This window comes from Engystomops pustulosus, chromosome 4 (genome assembly GCF_040894005.1).
Source record: "Engystomops pustulosus chromosome 4, aEngPut4.maternal, whole genome shotgun sequence".
NCBI classification, from domain to species: domain Eukaryota; kingdom Metazoa; phylum Chordata; class Amphibia; order Anura; family Leptodactylidae; genus Engystomops; species Engystomops pustulosus.
Window position 1 is genome coordinate 186,137,529 of NC_092414.1, and position 25,671 is coordinate 186,163,199.

General features: G+C 43.9%; 1 long non-coding RNA gene across 4 annotated transcripts in view; it reads right to left on the reverse strand.

Moving 5' to 3' along the window:
* LOC140127803 (uncharacterized) overlaps positions 1 to 25,671 on the reverse strand; it is a 50,951-nt gene that overhangs the window by 19,239 nt on the left and 6,041 nt on the right. The window lies entirely within an intron of this gene.

Sequence of the window (25,671 nt, forward strand, 5' to 3'; positions counted from 1 at the left end):
TAATTTACTGTACTTTAGCCTTAGGCTACAATAAACAGCTACAACAGTTATCACAGGTGTCTTTAATTATATAATTGTCACAGAGACAAAAAAAAATTTAGCTGGCTATACAATTATAAAATATACAGTTCTGACTTGCATACAAATTCAACTTATGAACAAAGACAGGTTGGAATTATATCTGTGAAATGCTGTATTTTTGTTAATAACAGTAAATTAGAGAATGTGTTATTTTGTTATCCTGAGTATATTTAAGAGTCTTATTTTTGTGAGAATACCCCTTTGATACAAAATGGATCAGCAAAACAGCAGATCATGACTAAGACATGAATTGTCGAAACGGGTCACGCTGTCTGTACAGGGTCTACCTTGAATGTGGTGTCAATAATAATAATAAAGGGCAGAGTTATCTTAACTAAGCTAATCCTCGGAGTGCTGGAATCCTTTCTTGTGTAGCACATTCACCTGTGAAGCCTCAAGCCATTCCATGCAGCAAAGTCTTCAAGGAATTGCGGAGCTGGAACTTTGTTTTGTAACACAGCAACAGTTACAAAATTAAAAGTTAAAGTAAATCCTGATATATTTACTTACCTTATATACTTGAGTTTAAGCCAACCCAAGTAAAAGCAGAGGCACCTAATTTTACCACCAAAAACTGTGAAAACCTATTGACTTGAGTATTAGCCTAGGGTGGGGAATGCATTGGTCACAATCCCCCCCAGCATATAGCCAGCCAGCCCCCTGTAGAGTATAGCCAGCCAACCTCTGTAGAACATAGCCTGCCAGCCCCCTGTAGTATATAGGCAACCCCTGTAGAATATAGGGGAACATCACAGTTGTGCGGTGGCCAGGCCGTGTGCACAGAGCTGTTGCGGACCTGGAGCCGGCACCCGCGCACATGAAAAAGAAGAGGAGTTGCCTGGGGCGTCGGAATGGTGAGTACTCAGTTTATTTTTTTATATACCTGAGTGTAAGCCGAGTGGGGAATTTTCAGCACAAAAACACAACTCGGCTTATACTCGAGTACATACGGTTTATATGATTTATTTTTAATAAATGCCTATTTTTACAGTCGTCCTTATAACTCTTTCTATGGTATTATGTCTATTTTTATGCATGTACGGACCAGTAGTTTCCTTTACACTTCTAGTATTAATGACAGCCAAAGGGTGTGGTTCTAATCTACTTTTGTGTGGTTCTAATATTCCTTAGGTATGGTTCTAATATACTTTTATGCAGGGATTGAAGGACTATATTCATTCTGTCTATTCTACATGCCAATCGATAGAATCTTTCTATGACCATTTAAGATATGTAACCGGTTACTAATACAGGATTATGTCTATTGTAACATGAGAGATACTTATTTACATTCTGATTCTAGGAACACCTACTTGTATACTTACCCATATGAGTATTCATTTTTTATGCTTCTTTCAGCACAATTCTAAGTAAAAGGTTTTAATGTTTAAGTGTTTTCCTTCCAGGGGATCCATGTGATCGCTTGATGTGGTGTGACAGCATCACATGAACTTTTAAATGTTTAAAACTTGTACAAACCATGAGTAAACCCTCAGAGCGAAACTTGTAGGTCTTCTTACCTGTGTCCGTCTGTGATCGCGCTGTGGTTTTCCCTACACCTCAATAAAGAAGATTCTGCTTATGTCATCTGCATGTGTTGGGTCCATTTCTTATGTATGGCTTCTTCTTGTGGTGTTCTGGGCTGCTTCTGTGCATGTTGGATTTACTAATTTAAGGTCAGTGAGCTGGACTTACCAGTCTTCTAGTCCAAGTACATGGAACATTCACAGAAAAGTAGAACAGACAACACACACAATAAAGACAACTAGTTGAAATCAGACAAGGTGGGTCATAACCAAGATGGCGGCAAGGTACAGAATCGTAAGGCAGGAGAATGGTCAGACCGAAGCAAAAGAGGAGAAGCAGATTAATATGAGATTAACCACATAATCCACAAAGACAAAGACAATAATAGGCAGAGAATTACTTCATTGGTGAGTTTGAATGGAGAGTCTGGACATGACCTCTGAAGCTGATAGCTGAGAGCCATAGCTAGACTTTACTTCATGAAGAGGATGCTGATCAAATATATGCAGAATAAACTTACTATACATGGACATCAATGTTATATCTTTCAGCATGAGAGGGTAGAGTAGTGGCCTCCACAGACAGTCCACTAAAACATCTGGTGTTTGATTTCTTTCTTTTTATCATTTGTGAATTGTGTCATGCCTGGTCGTATGAGATCATTCTTTTTTTATTGACCATTGAAATATGACAGAGCTAGTTTCTGCTTTATAGCAAAGTTATTGCATTAATGATGGAACTGTTAGTGTCTTTGTCACAACACATTTTTCAACAGCAGAGGGCACTGTAGTCCTTGTAGATAAAAACGGACTACACAGAAGTGACTGTTTGATTCTTGTGTTTATTACGCCATTGTTACATACTGTATCAACACAGTACAAAGGGTCATCAAGGCAAACTCATAAATATAGCCTATTGTGTTGCCCCATATTAGACAATAAATTCCTGCAAATGCACACACAAGCAAGTTATTATTATGAAGAACAGCAGATTTGGGGAACTACATGGCATAGGTTTCAGCTGCACCAGGTCCTAAGGCAGAGAGGACTCCACTCCATCTGCAGGTTAGAGATAGAGGTTAGTATAACTGGGATAATAGTCTGTCTATTATTATTAATATTTATTTATAAGGCAACAGTAATTTCATGGTGCTGTACAATCTATAAAGGGTTCACATACATTACATTAAGACAAGAACAAGGAAGGAGGTTCCTGCCCGTGAGGTCGCACAATCTATATGGGAGGGTAGATGGAGACACGAGGTGAGGGAGCAGAGCAGTTATTGTGTATTGTAGGAGATCCTGAACAGGAGGGTTTTCAGGTTACGTGTGAAGGATTGGAAGGTGGGGGGCAGTCTGAAACATTTTGGTAGAGCGTTCCAGAGTATGGGAGATGCACAGGAGAAGTCCTGGATGCGGTTGTGAGAAGAGCGTATGGTAATGGAGTGAAACTGAAGGTCCTGTGAGGAACAGAGATTACGTGTGGGACAGTATTGGCTGATGAGTTCAGAGATATATGGAGGGGACAGAGTGTGGACGGCTTTGTAATTCCTGGTTAGTATTTTAAACTGAATAGGTTGTACAATGGGTAACCAGTGGAGAGACTGGAAAATGGGAGAGGCAGAGGAGAAGCGAGGAGACAGATGGATTTGCCAGGAAGCAGAGTTAAGGATGGATTTCAGGGGTGTTAGATAGTAATCTGGGAGCAGGGCCAATTCTAGCCTTTTTGCTGACTGAGGCAAAAATTTAAATACTGCCCTTCCCCATCCCCCCAGCTTACTACTTATCGCCTGCTACATTTCTTCACTGAAATTATAGACAAGTTTTTACAAATTGTCTACAACCTGATCTAATAATTCTGGCAAAATTACAAACAATTGATTACATCCTTACTCAGTGGCATAAGCTCACAATTAGAAGGCAACGACTCGCTGGCCCCCTGTGACTGACATTACAACTGCCTATATACAACCCCTATGTATAGCCCCCAACACGTTTAATTACATACACAACTCCATATGTAACCAACATATACAGGTGCCCCCAGTTATATACAGTCACATGTGCAGATGATCCAAAAGTTATATTATATACAGCCCCCAGTTATATACAGCCCCCCCATATTAGTATCCAACCCCAATACACAGATACCCCCAGTTACATAATATGCAGCCCCTGCCCATATTAGCATCCACCTCCCTTGTACATATGCCCCCCAGGAATATTATAAACAGCTCCTAAGTTATATTATATACAGACCCTTATATTATTATCAATCTCCATTGTACAGATTCAGCCCAAGTTATGTTACATATAGCCCCTTCCATCCCTCCATATTAGTATCTACCCCCAATACAGATGTCCCCCATAAGTATATTATATACAGACCCCACTCATATTACAATCCAGCCCCCAGATCCAGATGCCTCATCCCCAGGTATATTATGTATTGTCCCCTCTCATATTACAATCCAGCCCCATATACAGATGCCCCCCAGGAATATTATATACATTCCCCTCTCATATTACAAAGCAGCCCCTACATATAGATGCTGTCCACAGGAACAGTAGATGCAATTCAGTGAAAATGATTAAAAAAGTGTCTTCCATTCAGTACCCCCCCCCCAATATACATAAATCAAAAAACTAATACATACTAACACATGTTTCACTGGTGCACCAGCAAAACATGTCGGGGGGCTTGTGTTTGTTTTTTAAGTGTTGTGTTTGAGACTGTTAACTCGTGAGATCCCTGCAGAGATCCACTATCTAAGTCTAGCAGGGTCGGACTGGGGGGCCTAGGGCCCACCAGTGAAGTTGATTCTGGGGGCCCACCTACTGCTCCAAGGAAATATTGCAGGTACAATATAAGGCTATAAGGTTTTGAAATGCTCTGAAAAAGTCCCCTAAAGGGGTTTTCCCACAAACTAAAGTTAGGCCCTATCCAACCAATCAGAGCTCATGATTCCTTTGTAAACAGCTGTGCTCTGCTCTCAGACAAATTTGATACATCTCCCCCATAATTGCAGCCTAAGGCCTCATGCACGCAACAATTTTTAAAATAAAGGTCACAAATAGAGATGAGCGAACATACTCGTCCGAGCTTGATGCTCGTTCGAGCATTAGCGTACTCGAAACTGCTCGTTGCTCGGACGAATACCTCGCCCACTCGAGAAAATGGCATCTCCCGCCGTTTTGCTTTTTGGCGGCCAGAAACAGAGCCAATCACAAGCCAGGAGACTCTGCACTCCACCCAGCATGACGTGGTACCCTTACACGTCGATAGCAGTGGTTGGCTGGCCAGATCAGGTGACCCTGGGATAGACTAGCCGCTGCCCGCGCTGCTCGGATCATTCTGTGTCTGGATGCCGCTAGGGAGAGAGCTGCTGCTGGTCAGGGAAAGTGTTAGGGTGTTTTATTAGAATAGTGTTAGGCAGGAGTGATTCAACAAGAACCCAACAGCCCTTCTTAGGGCTACAATAACGTTATACTTTTTTTTTTTAAATTTGCTTGTGGCTGGGCTTGCTGCCATTAGTAGTGCAGCTAGTACCATATTGTGAGGAATTTGCAGGGGGACCTGCGACCGTTGTGTTTAGCCCTTGGTGACACACATATCCACCTCAAACACCAAAGTGGGACAATTTATTAGGGGTTTGAGTAGAATTAGGCAGAGTCTGCTGATTTTTTTTTTTTTACCTTTATTTCATTTTATAGCTCAAACTCATCTTGCAAAGCAGTGTGCTTTCATTGTAGGCTACAAAATAGCCATAGGAGAACCCCAACGGCTTACTTAGGCCTACAATAGCGTTATATTTTCCTTTTTTTTGTTTGCTTGTGGCTGGGCTTGCTGGCATTAGTAGTGCAGCTAGTACCATACTGTGAGGAATTTGCTGGGAGACCTGCTACCGTTGTGTTTAGCTCTTAGTGACACACATATCCACCTCAAACACCAAAGTGGGAAAATTTATTAGGGGTTTGAGTAGAATTAGGCAGAGTCTGCTGATTTATTTATTTTTTTAGCTGTATTTCATTTTATAGCTCAAACTCATCTTGCACAGCAGTGTGCTCTCATTGTAGGCTACAAAATAGCCATAGGAGAACCCCAACAGCTTACTTAGGCCTACAATAGCGTTATATTTTCCTTTTTTTTGTTTGCTTGTGGCTGGGCTTGCTGGCACTAGTAGTGCAGCTAGTACCATATTGTGAGGAATTTGCAGGGGGACTTGCGACCGTTGTGTTTAGCTCTTAGTGAATATTTTACAAAACTGCCTTTGGGCAGTCAAGATTAACCCATATCCTGACAAATGAAAAAATAAAGTAAAACATCACTTTTGTTAGGGATTCTTAAAAAAGATTGCAGTATATTACAAGCTGTTGTGGCACAAACCACTAGATGCACAGGACAAACAGTGGATTAAAAGCACAGTGTGAACTGGGTCATAGGCAGTTTGCAGGTGGTCAGTGGTATGAAATGTGAGATAGTGGGCACAATACGGGGTCCATATCCACCTATAATAATTGCTATAAGTCCACTATTGGCCAGATAAAGAGGACTGTCCTAAGCAGTATTGTCTGCTACAGTAATGTAACTTATTGTGTGGATTAAAGCCCTAAAATGACCACCTAGACCATGAATAACAGTGTTGCCTGTACTGCCCCAGCAGGGGCCGCTGTGGTAGCAGGCTGTATTGTTATAAATACTGTATGGAGATCCTAGTCCTATCGTTAGAGATATAGTGGACTGAACGGTCTAGGTGTGATCTAGGTCTGATACTATCTATCCCTATTGCAACTGATGGTATTATAATTATTGCCACTGCCTGCCTAAGATTCTGCCACACTGCTGATTAAAATTTTCCAAACATTAGCCCCCCGACATGTTTCACCAGTACAACTGGCTTCATCAGGGGTTTGGGCTAAATGCTAAGCGCGGGGCTGTCACGCCGAGTATATAACAGTGAAGCCCCTCCCCGTGGGACCAAGTTGAACCTATGAAAGTGGGTCCTTCACAAAGAGGCGCATCCCATTTAAAACATCAGTGATGGGCACCATGATACACCAATGAAGTGTCCAGGAGGAGGCAATGACTCCTCCCAGTAGGAAATGATGGGGGTGTAGCCCGTACTATTCTCCAATAGAGGCTAAATATGTCATCAAGCCCCCTGATCAGCTGACTCATGGACTGTCCGTCAGCTGACTGTCAGCTGACCGTCAGCTGACCGCCGGCCCGACGAAAACACGCGCATGACATTGGACTTAGTGCAAATATCGGCACCAAGCCCTGTCAAGATGCGCATGACTGTGGACTTAGTGCAAGTTACATCATTAGCCTTGGGAGATGATGGTCTGCATGACAGTACGTATGACAGCAGACTTGATGCATGCTACGCCACTGATTTAGGATGTGACAATCAGCATAATATTTGGTAAGTATCTTTAGAAAGTGAAATATCCTCAGTATGTATTAACCCCTTCCCGACATTTGACGTAATAGTACTGCATCGCGGGAGGTGCGTTCCCACAAAATGCAGTACTATTACGTCAAGCTTCTGGCGCCGGCTCCTGAACGGAGCCGGCGCCAGAAGCTGCGGGTGTCGGCTATATATTATAGCTGACACCCGCCACTAACACCCGCGATCGGAGAAATCCGATCCTAACCCCTAACACGCCGCGGTCGCGCTGACCGTGGCGTGTCAGAGGCATTTAAGTCTAATCTAAGGTGAATCGGACCCCCCCGCGGCGCTTACCGGGGGGGGGGGGGGGGTCCGCTGCTCCGATCGCAGCCCCGGGACTGCCGGTGCCCGGGGCTGCGAGATCTTCCTCCGGAAGCCGGGTCCCTGCCTTCTCACAGGACCCGGCTGTAAGACACTGGGCATGCGCAGCATGCTCAGTGTCTTACATTACACAGTGCAATACATCTGTATTGCACTGTGTAACCTGTAAAAAAGCTTGAACAAGTGATCAGAAGATCACTTGTTCAAACTTAGATGGCAGTAACTGTAAAAAAAAGGAAAAATAAATAAATAAAGGTAATAAAGTATAAAAAACACTAAATCACAAAAAAACCCCACTTATTTGGTATCGCTGCGTCCGTAACAATCTGTACAATAAATCCTAATCATAATTGGACCTGCTCGGTGAATGTGGTAAAAAAAAAACCCAAAAACTTGCCAAAAACTGAAACTTTTTATCAAATTGCTTTACAAAAAATGTTCTAAAAAGTGATCCGAAAAAGTTACAAGCATCCAAATGATACCAATAAAAAGAGCAACTTGTCACGCAAAAAATAAGCTTACAACCAGCTCCGTAAACCAAAAAATACTGTAGTTATGCCGCTATGAAAATTGCAATGATAAAACAAATATAATTTTTTCTATTCTAGTTTTCCTTCAATAAAATTGGACAAATATAAAATAAACTATATAAATGAGGTATCACCGTAATCGTAGTGATCCGTAGAATAAAGATAATATATTATTGTTATGCTACAGTGAACACCCCCCAAAAAAAAAAAAAAAAATCCAAAACAAGAATTGATGATTTTATTTTCCTCCACATGTAAAAAGTTAATAAAATTGCTTCAATAAGCTAAAAACCCACTAAAATAAAGGTTTTTTTTACAGTGCATCTCGTCTCGCAAAAACTAATTATTTGTCTAAATTGCTTAAAAAATAAATAAAGATTGTATAGCCTATTCCCAACGTGCGTTGTTATAGAACGATGCGGCTGGTAGTGACTTGCCCACACAGTTCAGACACAGTGATCGGGGCAAGATGGCGGCTATTCCTGACGGCCATCCATCCTGCCCCATGGACCAGAAGGGTTACGTCGCCCCCACACCCCCCCAGTTTATGATCGCTGCTATTGGCTCATCAATTCAAATGAGCCAATAGCAGCGAATTTACTTATGACGTCAGTAATACCGGTCACCATGTCTGTAGACACGGTGATCGGGGCAGGGTGGCGGCTGTTCCTGACAGCCACCAATTTTGCCTTGCGGTCCAGAGGGGTTTTGTTGCCCCCCTCTGTCCATGTTTGCTGCTATTGGCTGGTCGATTTGGTCCAGCCAAAGGCAGCAATATTCGTCACAATGGGCATCGCTAGGGTGAATAAGAGCAACACTTGGCGATAATTTCCCTACTAAAACGAAGATATGGTACAAAAGCGCTGGCTGTGCACATTGTTCAGATGATGCTGTACAACTCTTACGTGCTGTTCCAATGTGCAGGTCCTGCCGTATCATTTCTCCGTTTTCAAGAGGAAGATATTAGGAAACTAATATTGGGACAAGAAGGACGGGGCCCCAGTACCTCTGGTTTAGATGTTCTAGGACAGCATTTTCACGGTGAATTCTGCTGCTTCTAAAGGTAGGACTCAATAAAGAGTCTGTTCCAAAAGAGGAGTTAGGATGGACACTATATACTAAGGATGGACACTACATACTACTAAGAGACCTGCGACAACTCCAGAGTGACAAAAGTTTAGTTGGTCCCTTGATATATTGTACCTCCTTATACGCAACACATTCACAATTCACGCCCAACCTGTTGTGAATTAATTTCGGTAAAATGAATAATTGTAACAACTGTTATGTCCCGTTGCTCCCTATACCCCTCCATTATTTCATAAGGGGCGCCACATAACGGGCACTGAACTTTCCAGAAATAATTGCAATTTCCATCTTGGACTCCATTGCACATCATATTTGGAAACCACCTATATGTTCAAATGCTCATTTCACCACATGTATTACACTACACCACATATTACACCTTGCTATATTCCCCAAGGGGTGTACATTCAACAATTAGGGTCACTTTTCGGGTTTTCCTCTGTTTTGGTACCACTACGGCCCTCCAAATGTATCCTGACACATGTGAAGGATTTCTTGCAAATTTGGCCTCTAAAAGACAAACACCCCTCTTTTTAATGATTAGGGCCTATTTGGATCATTCACCTGTAGGGGCAAATACATATATTACACATTGCAAAATTCTCTAAGGGGTGTGCGTTCAAAAATTAGGGTCACTTTTCGGATTCTTCTCTGTTTTATACCACTAGGGTTCTCCAAATGCATGTCAAACATTTCTGTCAAATTTGGCTTCTAAAAGGCAAACATCCCCCTTTCCTTTTACTGTGCACCCATACAACATTTTATATACACATGTGAGGTACTTCTACACTTAAGAGAAATAGGTTTACACATTTTGGGGAGTTATTACATTTTTTTATCCCTTGTGGCTATATAAAATTACGAGTAAAATGACCTTTATAAGAAAATTTTCACCTTTTTCCTATTTAAGTCCTAATTAAATCAAACACCTTTACGGACAAATACACATATTACACCTTGCTAAATTCTCTAAGGGGTGTGCTTTCCAAAATGGTGACACTTGTTGGGGTTCCGCTCTGTTTTAGTACCGCTACGGCTCTCTAAATGCATCCTGACACATCCTGACACATTTATTTGCATGTGTGGGGCAATTTTATACTCGGGAGAAATGCTAGTACACATTTTTTGGGGTTGTTTAATTTTTAATGCCTTATGGGATACAAAAATTTTTTTTGGGAAAATGTTCATCTTTTTCCTTTTAGGGACCTAATTCAAGCAAACACCTGTAGGGGAAAATACACATATTACACCTTGCTAAATTCTCCAAAGGGTGCACTTTCCAAAATGGTGACACTTGTTGGGGTTCCCCTCTGTTTTGGTACCACTAGGGCTCTCTAAATGCATCCTGACACATGTAAAGGATGATTGTCAAATCTGGCTTCTAAAAGGCCAAAGCCCCTCCTTCCCTTCTGAGCCCTACTGTGTATCCATACAACACCTTACATGCAAAAGTGGTGCAGTTCTGTGCTTAGGAGAAATAGTTTTACACATTTATGGGGTTGTTTCATCTTTTACCCCTTGTGGCTTACAAAAATTTGGGGTAAAAGTGACTTTTTTGAGAAAATTTTCACCTTTTGGGGCCTAATTGAATCAAACACCTGTTGGGGAAAATACACAAATTACACCTTGCTAAACTCTCCAAGGGGTGTACTTTCCAAAATGGTGTCTCTTGTTGGGGCTTTCCTCTGTTTTGGTACCATTATGGCTCTCCAAATGCATCCTGACACATGAAAACTTTTTCAGCCATATTTGCCCTTCAAAAACGAAACAACGCTCTTTCCATTCCAAGTGCCCCCCTGTGCCCGTACAGCAGGGTACAGTGACCAAATGGGTATTGGCATACTCAAGAGGAATTGCCCTCAACATTGTAAAATGCATTTTCCTTTTTAACCCATTGTGAAGGTGCAAATTTTAGTGTTCAATGAATCTATAGTAAGATAAAATTACATTTCTGTAATTTCACTTTCATTTATCTTTCACCCTCATGAAATGCTCATAGGGTTAACAAAATTCCCAAAGGTTGTTTTGAATATTTTGAGGGGTGTAGTTGCTAAAATAGTGTCATTTGTGGGGGTTTTCTGTCATGTGGGCCTTATAAAGTCACTTCTAACTAAATTGACCCTCCAAAAGTAGGTTTTGATGATTTTCGTGAAAATCTGAAAAATTGCACCTAAAGTTATAAGCCTCCTAACATCCAAAATAAAGGAAAAGAGGTTTGAAAAATGATGCCAAGTTAAAGCAGACATATGGAAAATGTTAGTTATCAAGTTATTTTAGTGATATGACCAACTTTCCAAAAAGTAGAAAATTTTGAATTTGGAAAACATTGTTTTTTTCAAATTTTTTGCCAATTTCCATTTATTTCATAAATAAATACTAAATATATTGATTAAATTTCTCAACTAGCATGAAGTACAATGTGTCACGAAAAAACAATCTCAAAATCAACTGGATATGTTAAAGCGTTCCAAAGTTATAACCACTTAAATAGACACATGTCAGATTTTAAAAAATGGGCCGTGTCAGGAAGGTGAAAAGTGGCTTCAGCGTTAAGGGGTTAAGCATAGCTTGCTAGATTTAAAAAAAAAAAAAAAAATTTGAATTCTTTTCTTTTTTCTTTCTTTCCCTTTTTTTTTTTTTTTTTTTTTTCTGATTTTTTTTTTTAAAGGGATGCATTTTGGAGAAGGGGTAAACATTGGTCAAAGTAGCCTCTAATGGGGCCTACAGGGGAGGCTGTAGTGTCCACATGCAGCATAGTGGAGTACTAAATATACACGAAGGATAATCATCTGGATGGTGATAACAAATCAAATATATTACTAATATTTACAAGTATGAGTACATAAAGTCAAAGGGCTCAAATGTATGCAGTGAAGGTAAAACCTTCATTAAGGCCCAACGGGCTCAAAGATTTGAGGCGATGGATCCACCTCGATTCAAGTTGTAACAGTTTGCGGTCAATGTTACCTTTGCGAGGTCCAGAATTTAAGAGTACTTGCATTACCCTCATGGTGGAGTCTCACATGTCTGGAGATTGGAGTATCTTTATTGGTCGTTATAGAGCTGACATGGCTGGAGATTGGAGTATCTTTATTGGTCGCTGACATGGCTGGAGATTCTTCTCCGTAATTGTTGTATGGTTTTTCCAACATACAGTTTTGGGCACGGACATTGTGCCACATAGACCACTGCAATGCTCTTACAGTTCAGAAAATGTCTAATGGAGATGTTTTCTCCATTCGCTGGATTGATGAAAGTTTTTGTTCTCGGCATCAAGGGGCAAAAGGAACAAGTGCCACACGGATAGGATCCTACAGTGGGACTTCTCACACTTCGAATAGATGTTGCATCTTCCGTAAAAAGACTATGTACCAAGTGATTTCTCAAATTGGGACCCCTACGATAGGTAATAGTAGGTCTATAAGTCAATTTCTCTTTCAAATCTGGGTCTGCTGTGAGGATTGGCCAATATCTAGAGAAGATCTTCTTGATGGTATCTGCATAAGCGTCATATGTGCCAATACATCTGATGACTTGCTGAATTGGTTTTTGATGTTTCTATTGAAAGAGGGTACTCCTATCCGCATTTTTTGCTCTGGAGTATGCCCTATATAGGCATTTTTTGGGATATCCCCAATTTCTAAATCTCCTGTACAAATTATTACACTCCCTCTTGAATGTAGCCTCGTCAGAACAGTTTCTGCGGGCTCGGAGATATTGTCCGATGGGTATGCCAGATCTCAATGGTTGGGGATGCCAGCTGTTCCAATCCAGCAAATTGTTGGTGGAAGTGGGTTTACGGAAGATGTCTGTTTTAAGGTGTCCCTGGGGATCTAAATGGATGGTAAGGTCTAAAAAGTTTATTTGGGTCTCATGAATCTCGGATGTAAATTTCATCCCAATATCATTATTGTTGAGTTTCTCAACGAATTCATGGAATAGTGCCTTACCACCCTCCCAGAGGATCAGCACATCGTCTATAAATCTGCCCCAATAGGCAATGTGACAGTTGTAGGTTGCGAATTCATCTGAGAAAACTAGGGAGTCCTCCCACCAACCAAGAAAGAGGTTCGCATATGAGGGCGCACACGTCGCCCCCATTGCAGTACCCCTAACCTGGTGGTAGAAGGACCCCCTGAAAAGAAAATAATTCCTGGTGAGTACAAAATTTAAAAGTTTCAACAAAAAATTGTTGTGTGCTCTGAACTGGATGCCTTTAGTGTTCAGAAAATATTCGACAGCTTTAAGGCCCAAGGAGTGTTCAATATTGCTGTACAAAGACTACGTCCAGGATGGCTATCAATGTATCCGATGTGAGCGTGAGGTCCTGTATCTTTGTAATAGTGTCTTTAGTATCCTGTAAGTAGGATGGGAGAGCACAGACAAAGGGCTGCAGCATCTTGTCAATGTAGATGCTACAGGCTTGTGTCAGGCAATCACAGCCCGACACAATCGGTCTACCCGGCATCGGCATCCGTCCCTTGTGCACTTTGGGTAGTGCGTAAAAGGTGGCTATTGTAGGATGTTCATTGAACAATACTTTATACTCATCCAGGCTGAGTAGGTTGTCAGCCCTGGCCTCCGATAGGAGTTGTTCCAATTCCTTAACATACTTCGGTGTTGGATCTGTGCGGAGTATTTCATAGGTGTTCTTATCAGACAGGAGTCTCTGGACCATGTCAATATAATCTGTGGTGTTCATGATCACTGTGTTCCCCCCCTTATCCGAGGGTTTCACTATTAACTCATGGTCCGAGCGCAGTTCCTCCAGAGCTTTGACTTCCTCAGCCTTAAGGTTTTTGAACTCATAATTCTTATCCATTTTCAGTTTCTCTATGTCATTTGATACAAGTTGGACAAATGTCTCGATGTTTGAATATTTGGAGAAAGTAGGTGTATATTTGGAGCGAGGTTTCATATCCGTAAGCGGTGCTTGGATTTCGGATGGTCCTATCAAGTTCTCATCCTCCAATGAAAGTAAAGCCTCTAGGGCCTGTGTCTCCCTTTGTTTCAATCTTTTCTTGTCTGTTTCTTCTTCTTTGTGCATCTTGTGAAGTGCTAATTTACGTGCAAATAAATTGACGTCTTTTATCCAAAGGAATTTACCACACAATGGTGTGGGTGTCAAGGTGGGGCCTTTTTGCAGTAGTGAAAGGACATGAGGTGAAAGTGATTTTGAGGAAAGGTTGATGACCAAATTAGTAAGGGGATTGGGTGTACTGGGATCTGTCACTTCCCATTGTATCCCCATTTGTCTCGATCCCTGAGCTGGATACCCAGGGCTTGTGCTCCTAAAAAAGGGGAAGGATATGATGTGGTGGTTAAATGTGGAATTATTGTGTGTTGAAGGGCATAGGTTGTGTCGAGGGCAACATAGTGCGTTGTGGCTCTGTGGTTCTCCTGGGGTCCAACTGTGATAGTGCAACTGGAGCCCCAGAAGGGTGTTGATTGTTTGGTGTTGACGAGGAGGAAGAAGATGAAGATTGCATGTTTACAGTACACGAATTGTTTGTACTCGTACATGATGTCACAGTAGGATTGATCGGAAAATTGTCTCGATTGTTAGTAGTTCGCTTATGTCGAGGTGACTTTCGATTTCTTGTGTTTTTCCGTTTGGTACCACCCTGTTTAAGAGATGAAGTTGAGCCTGTGTCTTCTGTGCTCGAAAAATCTGGCTGCAGCCCTTTGTCTGTGCTCTCCCATCCTACTTACAGGATACTAAAGACACTATTACAAAGATACAGGACCTCACGCTCACATCGGATACATTGATAGCCAGCCTGGACGTAGAGTCTTTGTACAGCAATATTGAACACTCCTTGGGCCTTAAAGCTGTCGAATATTTTCTTTCTTGGTTGGTGGGAGGACTCCCTAGTTTTCTCCGATGAATTCGCAACCTACAACTGTCACATTGCCTATTGGGGCAGATTTATAGACGATGTGCTGATCCTCTGGGAGGGTGGTAAGGCACTATTCCATGAATTCGTTGAGAAACTCAACAATAATGATATTGGGATGAAATTTACATCCGAGATTCATGAGACCCAAATAAACTTTTTAGACCTTACCATCCATTTAGATCCCCAGGGACACCTTAAAACAGACATCTTCCGTAAACCCACTTCCACCAACAATTTGCTGGATTGGAACAGCTGGCATCCCCAACCATTGAGATCTGGCATACCCATCGGACAATATCTCCGAGCCCGCAGAAACTGTTCTGACGAGGCTACATTCAAGAGGGAGTGTGATAATTTGTACAGGAGATTTAGAAATTGGGGATATCCCAAAAAATGCCTATATAGGGCATACTCCAGAGCAAAAAATGCGGATAGGAGTACCCTCTTTCAACAGAAACATCAAAAACCAATTCAGCAAGTCATCAGATGTATTGGCACATATGACGCTTATGCAGATACCATCAAGAAGATCTTCTCTAGATATTGGCCAATCCTCACAGCAGACCCAGATTTGAAAGAGAAATTGACTTATAGACCTACTATTACCTATCGTAGGGGTCCCAATTTGAGAAATCACTTGGTACGTAGTCTTTTTACGGAAGATGCAACATCTATTCGAAGTGTGAGAAGTCCCACTGTAGGATCCTATCCGTGTGGCACTTGTTCCTTTTGCCCCTTGATGCCGAGAACAAAAACTTTCATCAATCCAGCGAATGGAGAAAACATCTCCATTAGACATTTTCTGAACTGTAAGAGCATTGCAGTGGTCTATGTGGCACAATGTCGGTGCCCAAAACTGTATGTTGGAAAAACCATACAACAATTACGGAGAAGAATCTCCAGCCATGTCAACGACCAATAAAGATACTCCAATCTCCAGACATGTGAGACTCCACCATGGGGGTAATGCAAGTACTCTTAAATTCTGGGCGATCGATCAAGTTAAAACTGGACCTCGCAAAGGTAACATTGACCGCAAACTGTTACAACTTGAATCGAGGTGGATCCATCGCCTCAAATCTTTGAGCCCGTTGGGCCTTAATGAAGGTTTTACCTTCACTGCATACATTTGAGCCCTTTGACTTTATGTACTCATACTTGTAAATATTAGTAATATATTTGATTTGTTATCACCATCCAGATGATTATCCTTCGTGTATATTTAGTACTCCACTATGCTGCATGTGGACACTACAGCCTCCCCTGTAGGCCCCATTAGAGGCTACTTTGACCAATGTTTACTCCTTCTCCAATATGCATCCCTTTAAAAAAAATTTTCAGAAGAAAAAAAAAAAAAAGGGAAAGAAAAAAAAAAAAAGAATTCAAATTTTTTTTTTTTTTTCAAATCTAGCAAGCTATGCTTAATACATACTGAGGATATTTCACTTTCTAAAGATACTTACCAAATATTATGCTGATTGTCACATCCTAAATCAGTGGCGTAGCATGCATCAAGTCTGCTGTCATACGTACTGTCATGCAGACCATCATCTCCCAAGGCTAATGATGTAACTTGCACTAAGTCCACAGTCATGCGCATCTTGACAGGGCTTGGTGCCGATATTTGCACTAAGTCCAATGTCATGCACGTGTTTTCGTCGGGCCGGCGGTCAGCTGACGGTCAGCTGACAGTCAGCTGACGGACAGTCCATGAGTCAGCTGATCAGGGGGCTTGATGACATATTTAGCCGCTATTGGAGAATAGTACGGGCTACACCCCCATCATTTCCTACTGGGAGGAGTCATTGCCTCCTCCTGGACACTTCATTGGTGTATCATGGTGCCCATCACTGATGTTTTAAATGGGATGCGCCTCTTTGTGAAGGACCCACTTTCATAGGTTCAACTTGGTCCCACGGGGAGGGGCTTCACTGTTATATACTCGGCGTGACAGCCCTGCGCTTAGCATTTAGCCCAAACCCCTGATGAAGCCAGTTGTACTGGTGAAACATGTCGGGGGGCTAATGTTTGGAAAATTTTAATCAGCAGTGTGGCAGAATCTTAGGCAGGCAGTGGCAATAATTATAATACCATCAGTTGCAATAGGGATAGATAGTATCAGACCTAGATCACACCTAGACCGTTCAGTCCACTATATCTCTAACGATAGGACTAGGATCTCCATACAGTATTTATAACAATACAGCCTGCTACCACAGCGGCCCCTGCTGGGGCAGTACAGGCAACACTGTTATTCATGGTCTAGGTGGTCATTTTAGGGCTTTAATCCACACAATAAGTTACATTACTGTAGCAGACAATACTGCTTAGGACAGTCCTCTTTATCTGGCCAATAGTGGACTTATAGCAATTATTATAGGTGGATATGGACCCCGTATTGTGCCCACTATCTCACATTTCATACCACTGACCACCTGCAAACTGCCTATGACCCAGTTCACACTGTGCTTTTAATCCACTGTTTGTCCTGTGCATCTAGTGGTTTGTGCCACAACAGCTTGTAATATAGTGCAATCTTTTTTAAGAATCCCTAATAAAAGTGATGTTTTACTTTATTTTTTCATTTGTCCGGATATGGGTTAATCTTGACTGCCCAAAGGCAGTTTTGTAAAATATTTCCTCTGAGTCTAATCCCTGCCGTGACAATAAGGTCCATTGTTTGTTGTATAGCTCTTAGTGACACGCATATCCACCTCAAACACCGAAGTGGCACAATTTATTAGGGGTCTGATTAGAATTAGGCAGAGTCTGCTGATTTATTTTTTTTTTTACCTTTATTTCTTTTTATAGCTCAAACTCATCTTGCAAAGCAGTGTGCTTTCAGTGTAGGCTAAAAAATAGCCATAGGAGAACCCCAACGGCTTACTTAGGCCTACAATAGCGTTATATTTTCCTTTTTTTTGTTTGCTTGTGGCTGGGCTTGCTGGCATTAGTAGGGCAGCTAGTACCATATTGTGAGGAATTTGCTGGGAGACCTGCGACCGTTGTGTTTAGCTCTTAGTGACACGCATATCCACCTCAAACACCGAAGTGGGACAATTTATTATTATTTTTTTTTTACCTGTATTTCATTTTATAGCTCAAAGTCATCAGGCACAGCACAAAATCCAGTTGTGTGCTGTCAGTGTAGGTTAGAAACTAGCCATAGCAATAGGATAGCATCGTTTTGTTAAAAAAAAAATAAAAATGAAAAAAAATAAACAAAAAAAAAAAAAAATTAAAAGTTTACACTTTAATTTGGAAAATGTTTAACCCGAGGGCTAGGGGTAGAGGACGAGGGCGTGGAGGTGGGCGTCCAACTACTGCAGGGGTCAGAGGCCGTGGTCCTGGGCGGGGTGAGACACCACCTGCTGATGAGGGAGCAGGGGAACGCCGCAGAGCTACACTCCCTAGGTTCATCATGTCTCAAGTTACTGGGACTCGTGGTAGAGCACTGTTGAGGCCAGAACAGTGCGAAGAGGTGATGTCGTGGATTGCGGACAATGCTTCTAGCCATTTGTCCACCAGTCAGTCTTCCACGCAGTCCACCCATGTCACCGAAATCAGCACTCCTCCAGCTCCTCCACCTCAGCCTCCTTCCCCCCAGTCTGCCCCCTCCCAGCAAAATTTGGCATTTGAACCGGCATACTCTAAGGAACTGTTTTCTGGACCCTTCTCACAGTCACAAACCACTTGTCCGGTTGCTGCTGAGCAATTTTCCGATGCCCAGGTTTTCCACCAGTCGCAGTCTGTGGGTGATGATGACATTATTGACGTAGTGGAAGAAGTGTGTAAAGAGGTGTCGGATGATGAGGAGACACGGTTGTCAGACAGTGGTGAAGTTGTTGTCAGGGCAGGAAGTCCGAGGGGGGAGCAGACTGAGGGATCGGAGGATGATGAGGTGACAGACCCAAGCTGGGTTGATAGGCCGGGTGAACACGGTGCTTCAGAGACGGAGGCGAGTCCTATAGCAGAACAGGTTGGAAGAGGCAGTGGTGGGGCCAGACGGAGAGGCAGGGCCAGAGCTGGTGCATCAGCGCCAAATGTTTCCCGTAGTCAAGCTCCCGTGGCGAGGGCTAGATTGTCAGAAGTCTGGAGGTTCTTTAAAGAAACACCGGATGACCGACGGACTGTGGTGTGCAACCTTTGCCAAACCAGGATCAGCAGGGGTTCCACCACTACTAGCTTAACTACCACCAGTATGCGCAGGCATATGAATGCTAAACACCCCACTCAATGGCACCAAGCCCGTTCACCTCCGGCCGGGCACACCACTGCTCCTTCCCCTGTGTCATCTGCTAGTCAGCCCCCTGCCCAGGACCACGGCCCAAACACCTCCCGTGCGAAAACCCCATCTTCGCCTCCACGATCCTCCACAGCATCCACCAGCGTTCAGCTCTCCATACCCCAGACGCTGGAGCGCAAAAGGAAGTATAGCGCAACCCACCCACACGCCCAAGCCCTCAACGTCCACATCTCCAAGTTGCTTAGCCTTGAGATGCTGCCCTATAGGCTGGTAGAGACCGAGGCCTTTCGAAACCTCATGGCGGTGGCCGCCCCTCGGTATTCGGTCCCCAGCCGCCACTACTTTTCCCGATGTGCCGTCCCAGCCCTGCACAAGCACGTGTCAGAGAACATCATCCGTGCCCTGACCAACGCCGTTTCTGACAAGGTCCACCTGACCACGGACACGTGGACGAGTGCTGCCGGGCGGGGCCACTATATATCGCTGACGGCACATTGGGTTAACTTGGTGAAGGCTGGGACCGAGTCTGACCCTGGGGCTGCTCATATACTGCCGACGCCGAGGATTGCGGGGCCTACCTCGGTCCAGGTCTCAAAGGCCTACTATGCCTCCTCCTCCTCCCACCCCTCCTCCACCTCCTCCTCCTCCGAATTACCATCCGTGGGCATGGCGCCATCAGTCGGTAGCTCTAGGCACAGCAGCAGTGCCATCGCTAAGCGACAGCAGGCGGTGCTCAAACTGCTGAGCGTAGGCGATAAAAGGCACACCGCCCAAGAGCTATTACAGGGCATCACGACAGAAACTGATCTGTGGCTGGCACCGCTGAACCTGAAGCCAGGCATGGTTGTGTGTGACAACGGCCGTAACCTGGTGGCGGCTCTGCAACTCGGCAGACTGACACATGTGCCATGCCTGGCCCATGTGTTAAATCTCATAGTTCAGCGTTTCCTCAAGACATACCCCAATCTGTCTGATTTGCTCACGAAGGTGCGCCGCATCTGTGCGCATTTCAGGAAGTCCAGCACAGATGCTGCCACTCTCAGGGCAGCGCAGCGCCGCCTCCAACTGCCCACTCACCGACTGTTGTGTGACGTGCCCACGAGGTGGAATTCAACATTAACCATGTTATCCAGAGTTTACCAGCAGCGCAGACCGATTGTAGACTGCCAGATGTCAACTTCCACCAGAACTGGTAGTCAGGTCAGTCAGCTTCCTCAAGTCTACAATGAGGAGTGGACGTGGATGTCTGATATCTGTCAGGTGCTGAGTAACTTTGAGGAGTCAACACAGATGGTCAGTGGCGATGCCGCCATCATCAGCCTCACCATCCCGCTGCTTGGCCTGTTGAAAAACTCTCTGATCAGCATGAAGTCGGAAGCTTTGCGCTCGTCACAAGAGACGGGGGAAGAAGATTCCCTTGTTGATAGCCAAAGCACCCTTAGGTCTGTTTCTCAGCGCATATCGGAGGAGGTGGAGGAGGATGAGGAGGAAGAGGAGGAGAATGTTGGCGAGACAGAAGAGGGGACCATTGTTCAGTCCTTCACTGTTCAGCGTCTATGGGCAGAAGAAGAGGAGTTGGAGGAGGAGGAAATGGGCAGTCAGGCCAGTGAGGGGAGTGAATTCTTGCGCGTTGGGACTCTGGCACATATGGCAGATTTCATGCTAGGCTGCCTATCCCGTGACCCTCGCTTTCAAAGAATTTATTACAGCACCGATTACTGGGTATTCACTCTCCTGGACCCACGGTACAAGCAAAATCTTTCCACTCTCATCCCTGGAGAGGAAAGAAGTGTGAGAATGCATGAATACCAGCAGGCCCTGGTGCACAAGCTGAAACAGTATTTCCCTTCTGACAGCGCTAGCGGCAGAGGGCGTACTTCTGCGGGACAAGTAGCGAGGGAGAGTAGGCGAGCAGGCAGCTTTTCCAGCACTGGCAGGGGTACGCTTTACAAGGCCTTTGCCAGTTTTATGTCACCCCAGCAAGACACTGTCACCTGTCCCCAGTCTCGGCAGAGTAGGGCTGATCTTTACAGAAAGATGGTGAGGGAGTACGTAGCTGACCATACCATCGTCCTAAATGATCACACAGCTCCCTACAACTACTGGGTTTCAAAGCTGGACATGTGGCACGAACTGGCGCTGTACGCCTTGGAGGTTCTTGCCTGCCCTGCCGCTAGCATCTTGTCCGAGCGGGTTTTCAGTGCAGCTGGTGGCATCATCACCGATAAGCGTACACGCCTGTCGACTGACAGCGCTGACAGGCTGACGCTTATTAAGATGAATAAAGCCTGGATTTCTCCGGATTTTCATTCTCCACCAGGTGAAAGAAGCTCAACCTGAATAATGTATGAACTCCTCCTCCTCATTGTCCTCCTTCTCCTCCTCTTTGTACACTAAAGCATAGGAAACTGGCTATTTTTTGCCAGGGCCAACTGGCTCTAGCTATAGTACTCTATGTATTTAATTTTTCTGGAGGGCCACCTACCCGGTCCTCTGTTTTAAGCAATTTTTGGGAGTGCCACATACAGGCACTCAATCTATTTAATTTTTCACCTACCTGCTCCTCTGGTTTGAAAACTTTTTTGGACTGCCACATACAGGCACTATCCAAATTAAATTGTCTCCATAGCAGCCTCCACACGTCGTCTTTTTAGCTGGCTCCACACGTTGTCTCCATTGCTACCTCCACACGTCATCGCCATAGCTGCCTCCAAAAGTCGTCCATATAGCTGCCTCCATACATTGTCTCCTTATCAAACGAACTGTGTCAGGCAGAATTTTGGGTTGTTTTCATGGATTCCACATCAAACTTGTTAACTTTGTCGCCACCCTGCTGTGTAATCCACAAAATATACTGGCAAACTTTTATCATTTACCAATATTATTTCAGCGCTTCTTGCGCATCTGTTTACATTCCCCTCACCCGCCATATCCCAAACTTATAAGAACGCTACTACACTTGATCTTATACAAATGTTCTTAGAAGTGCTGTTTGGGGAGTAGCCGAGAGACAGGGGCTTGGATTGGCAAAAGCTCGCCTGGCAACGGAGCGCCAGCTCCATCTCAAGATCCAACTAACATAGTTTTAACTGCAGCACCTTTAATCTACTACTAGTTCACTACCTCCATACATGGTCCCCTTATCAAACGAGCTGTGTCGGGCAGAATTTTCAGGTGTTTCACCAGATAGATAGTGGAACTCGGCCCATCTGTCGCCGCCATGCTGGAGACCTGAAGTTGCAATCATAGCAGCGCAATATGGATGCCCCATACTGTCACTCTTAATCATGGAACCATTTCCGTAAAAACAATTAAAAATAGAACCACTATGCTATTCCATTATTCCTAGGTGAAATATTCAAACGACCCGGCCTGATTTGAAAATTATAATTTTTTCAAAGTAAACGCTTCTGGCCCCCAGGCCCATTTTGGGTGGGGAGGAGCCGAGAGACAGGGGCTTGGACAGGCGAAAGCTCGCCTGGCAGTGGACCGCCAGCTCCATCCCAAGATTAGGCAGCCTCAGAGGCATCCATGCATGCTGCCCCTGCTGTTTCCTGTCCATTTTGCCTCCACGATCCTCCACAGCGTCCACCAATGTCTCATTTCAACTCTCTATACCCCAGACGCTGGAGCACGAGAGGATATGCAGCACATCATCCCCTTATCAAACGAGCTGTGTCAGGCAGAATTTTCAGGTGTTTCAACAGATACATAGTGTAACTCGGCCCATCTGTCGCGCCATGCTGGAGACCTGAAGTTGCAATCATAGCAGCGCAATATGAATGCCCCATACTGTCGCTCTTAATCATGGAAGTCGTCTCCATGGCTGCCTCCACATGTCGTCCCCTTATCAAAAGAGCTGTGTCAGGCTCATTTTTTGGGTGTTTCACCAGATACATTAGAGAACTTGGTCACTATGTCGCCACCATGCTGTGTTATCGACTAAATATACCGTCAACCTTTTGTTCACATAGGAAATCATTTCACCTCCTCAGGTGAAACCTGAGTCCATTTAGGGTATGTCGCCATGAGACTCTCTAGCCTGCCACTGCTGCCGCTGCCTCTGCATGCCATCCCCTTTAGTGTCAGGGTCAATTATTGGATGTTTTAGATGCTATCTAGCCTCATTCGGTCACTCTGTCATGGCCATGCTGTTGCCCATAATTTTGGCATAATGGTGCAATTAAGCAGCCTCAGAGGCATCCATGCATGCTGCCCCTGCTGTTTCCTGTCCATTTCCGTGGAGTTTCCATCCTTTTCTGAGGTTCCCAGGTGTTTGGCCAAGCTTCCCTGTGCAGAGCCTAGGTCCCCTTGAAAAATGCTCGAGTCTCCCATTGACTTCAATGGGGCTCGTTATTCGAGACGAGCACTCGAGCATCGGGAAAAGTTCGTCTCGAATAACGAGTACCCGAGCATTTTAGTGTTCGCTCATCTCTAGTCACAAACACAGTAAGTTCCAAAAGAACTGAATGCTCATGCCCTGCTCATGGATTAGGTGAGACACGATTCAAGCACTGTGCCTTACTGCACTGTGACCATGCAAAATAAATGGTGCTACAGCTAGCTTATGGCTCCCAAGTATGGTCGTGTGCATGGGACCTAAGTTCACAAGTTGCACTTGAATTATGTTTTGAAATGCATTTTAAAACACAATTCAAGTGCAAACTCCAAATATGGCATATAGCTAATAACATAAACCTAAAAATTTTAATCCCCCCTTTTCCCTAGAACTGTAAAAATCATAAACATGCTAGGTATTGCAGTATCCCAAAATGTCTGCTTTATCAAAATATAATAACGATTATTCCTGTGTTTAACCCCATAAAGGAAAATAGCACCATTTGGTATCCCCATGATCGCACCGACCCAAAGAATAAAGAATAAGACCTGTCCAAGCCAACAAGAAAATGGTGCAAATGCATTTTTTCACTGATTTCAATGCATTTGGAATTTTTTTTTCCAGCTTCCCAGTACACGGCATAGAATATTAATTACCATCACTATGAAGTGAAATTTGTTATGCAGACAACAAGCCCCCACTGCTCTTTACATGAAAAAATAAAAATGTGATAGATTTATGAAGGTGGGGAGTGAAAATTGAAAACGCAAAAACGGTAAAGGGCCTAAGCGGGAAGGGGTTAAATCAGGTTGTCGTGTTGAAAACATGTTGATCATGAATGTGTGTAAAAAAAAATTGACACACTGAACAAATTCAGACAGAAACTTATTGAAATCTGATGTAAAATGTTTTTGACTGACCAAACTCTGAGGGGTTTTATATATTAACTTGGAATTTTTATTGCAAGTCATGTTGTAGCTTAAACTTTTCAACTCTTAAAAACTCTTTTCAAGCTACTTTTGCCATCACTAAATTATACACTAAACACTGGCATAACAAGACACCAGTGAGCCCTGATGTGCACTTTGGTATGGGGCCCCTAAAATTGCGCTGCCACCCACTCACTAATAACACGTCCAGCAGCAGTCTCCCCTCACTAATAACATGTCCAGCAGTGACCTCCCCTCATTAATAACATGTCCAGCAGTGGCCTCCCCTTACTAATAACATGTCCAGCAGTGACCTCCCCTCACGAATAACATGTCCAGCAACGGCCTTCCCTCACTATTAACATGTCCAGCAGTGGCCTCCCCTCACTAATAACATGTCCAGCAACGGCCTCCCCTCACTAATAACATGTCCAGCACTGGCCTCCCCTCACTAATAACATGTCCAGCAGTGGCCTCCCCTCACTAATAACATGTCCAGCAGCGGCCTCCCCCCACTAATAACATGTCCAGAAACGGCCTCCCCTCACTAATAACATGTCCAGCAGCGGCCTCCCTTCGCTAGTAACATGTCCAGCAGCGGCCTCCCCCCACTAATAACATGTCCAGAAACGGCCTCCCCTCACTAATAACATGTCCGGCAGTGGCCTCCCCTCATTAATAACATGTCCGGCAGTGGCCTCCCCTCACTAATAACATGTCCGGCAGTGACCTCCCCTCGCTAATAACATGTCCGGCAGTGGCCTCCCCTCACTAATAACATGTCCAGCAGTGGCCTCCCCTCACTAATAACATGTCCAGCAGGGGCCTCCCCTCACTAATAAAATGTCCAGCAGTGGCCTTCCTTGTCATCTTCCCCTCATGCACCCACAGCCTGCGGGCCCCTTCTATCACGAGGACTGATTGTTACGCCACTGACACTCTACCTATATATAGCCGATGAATACACATTTCATAGTCTATTTAGATGCATAAGTCCACCTACATACTAATGTGTACAATATCAGAAGAAGAAGAACGAACCTCCAGCTGGACACATGAAACCGGTATATAGGTAAAAATCCAAAAATCCTTCATTTAGGTCATATAAAAGCTTGTACAGCACAGCACATAGAAAGAAAAACATGAAAGAGATGGCTAAAAAAGCCTACGCGTTTCGGTATTGCACCTTATTCATGGCTATAGTGTGTACAATACACACTATATACACATGAATACATGCAGCATACCCTATATATA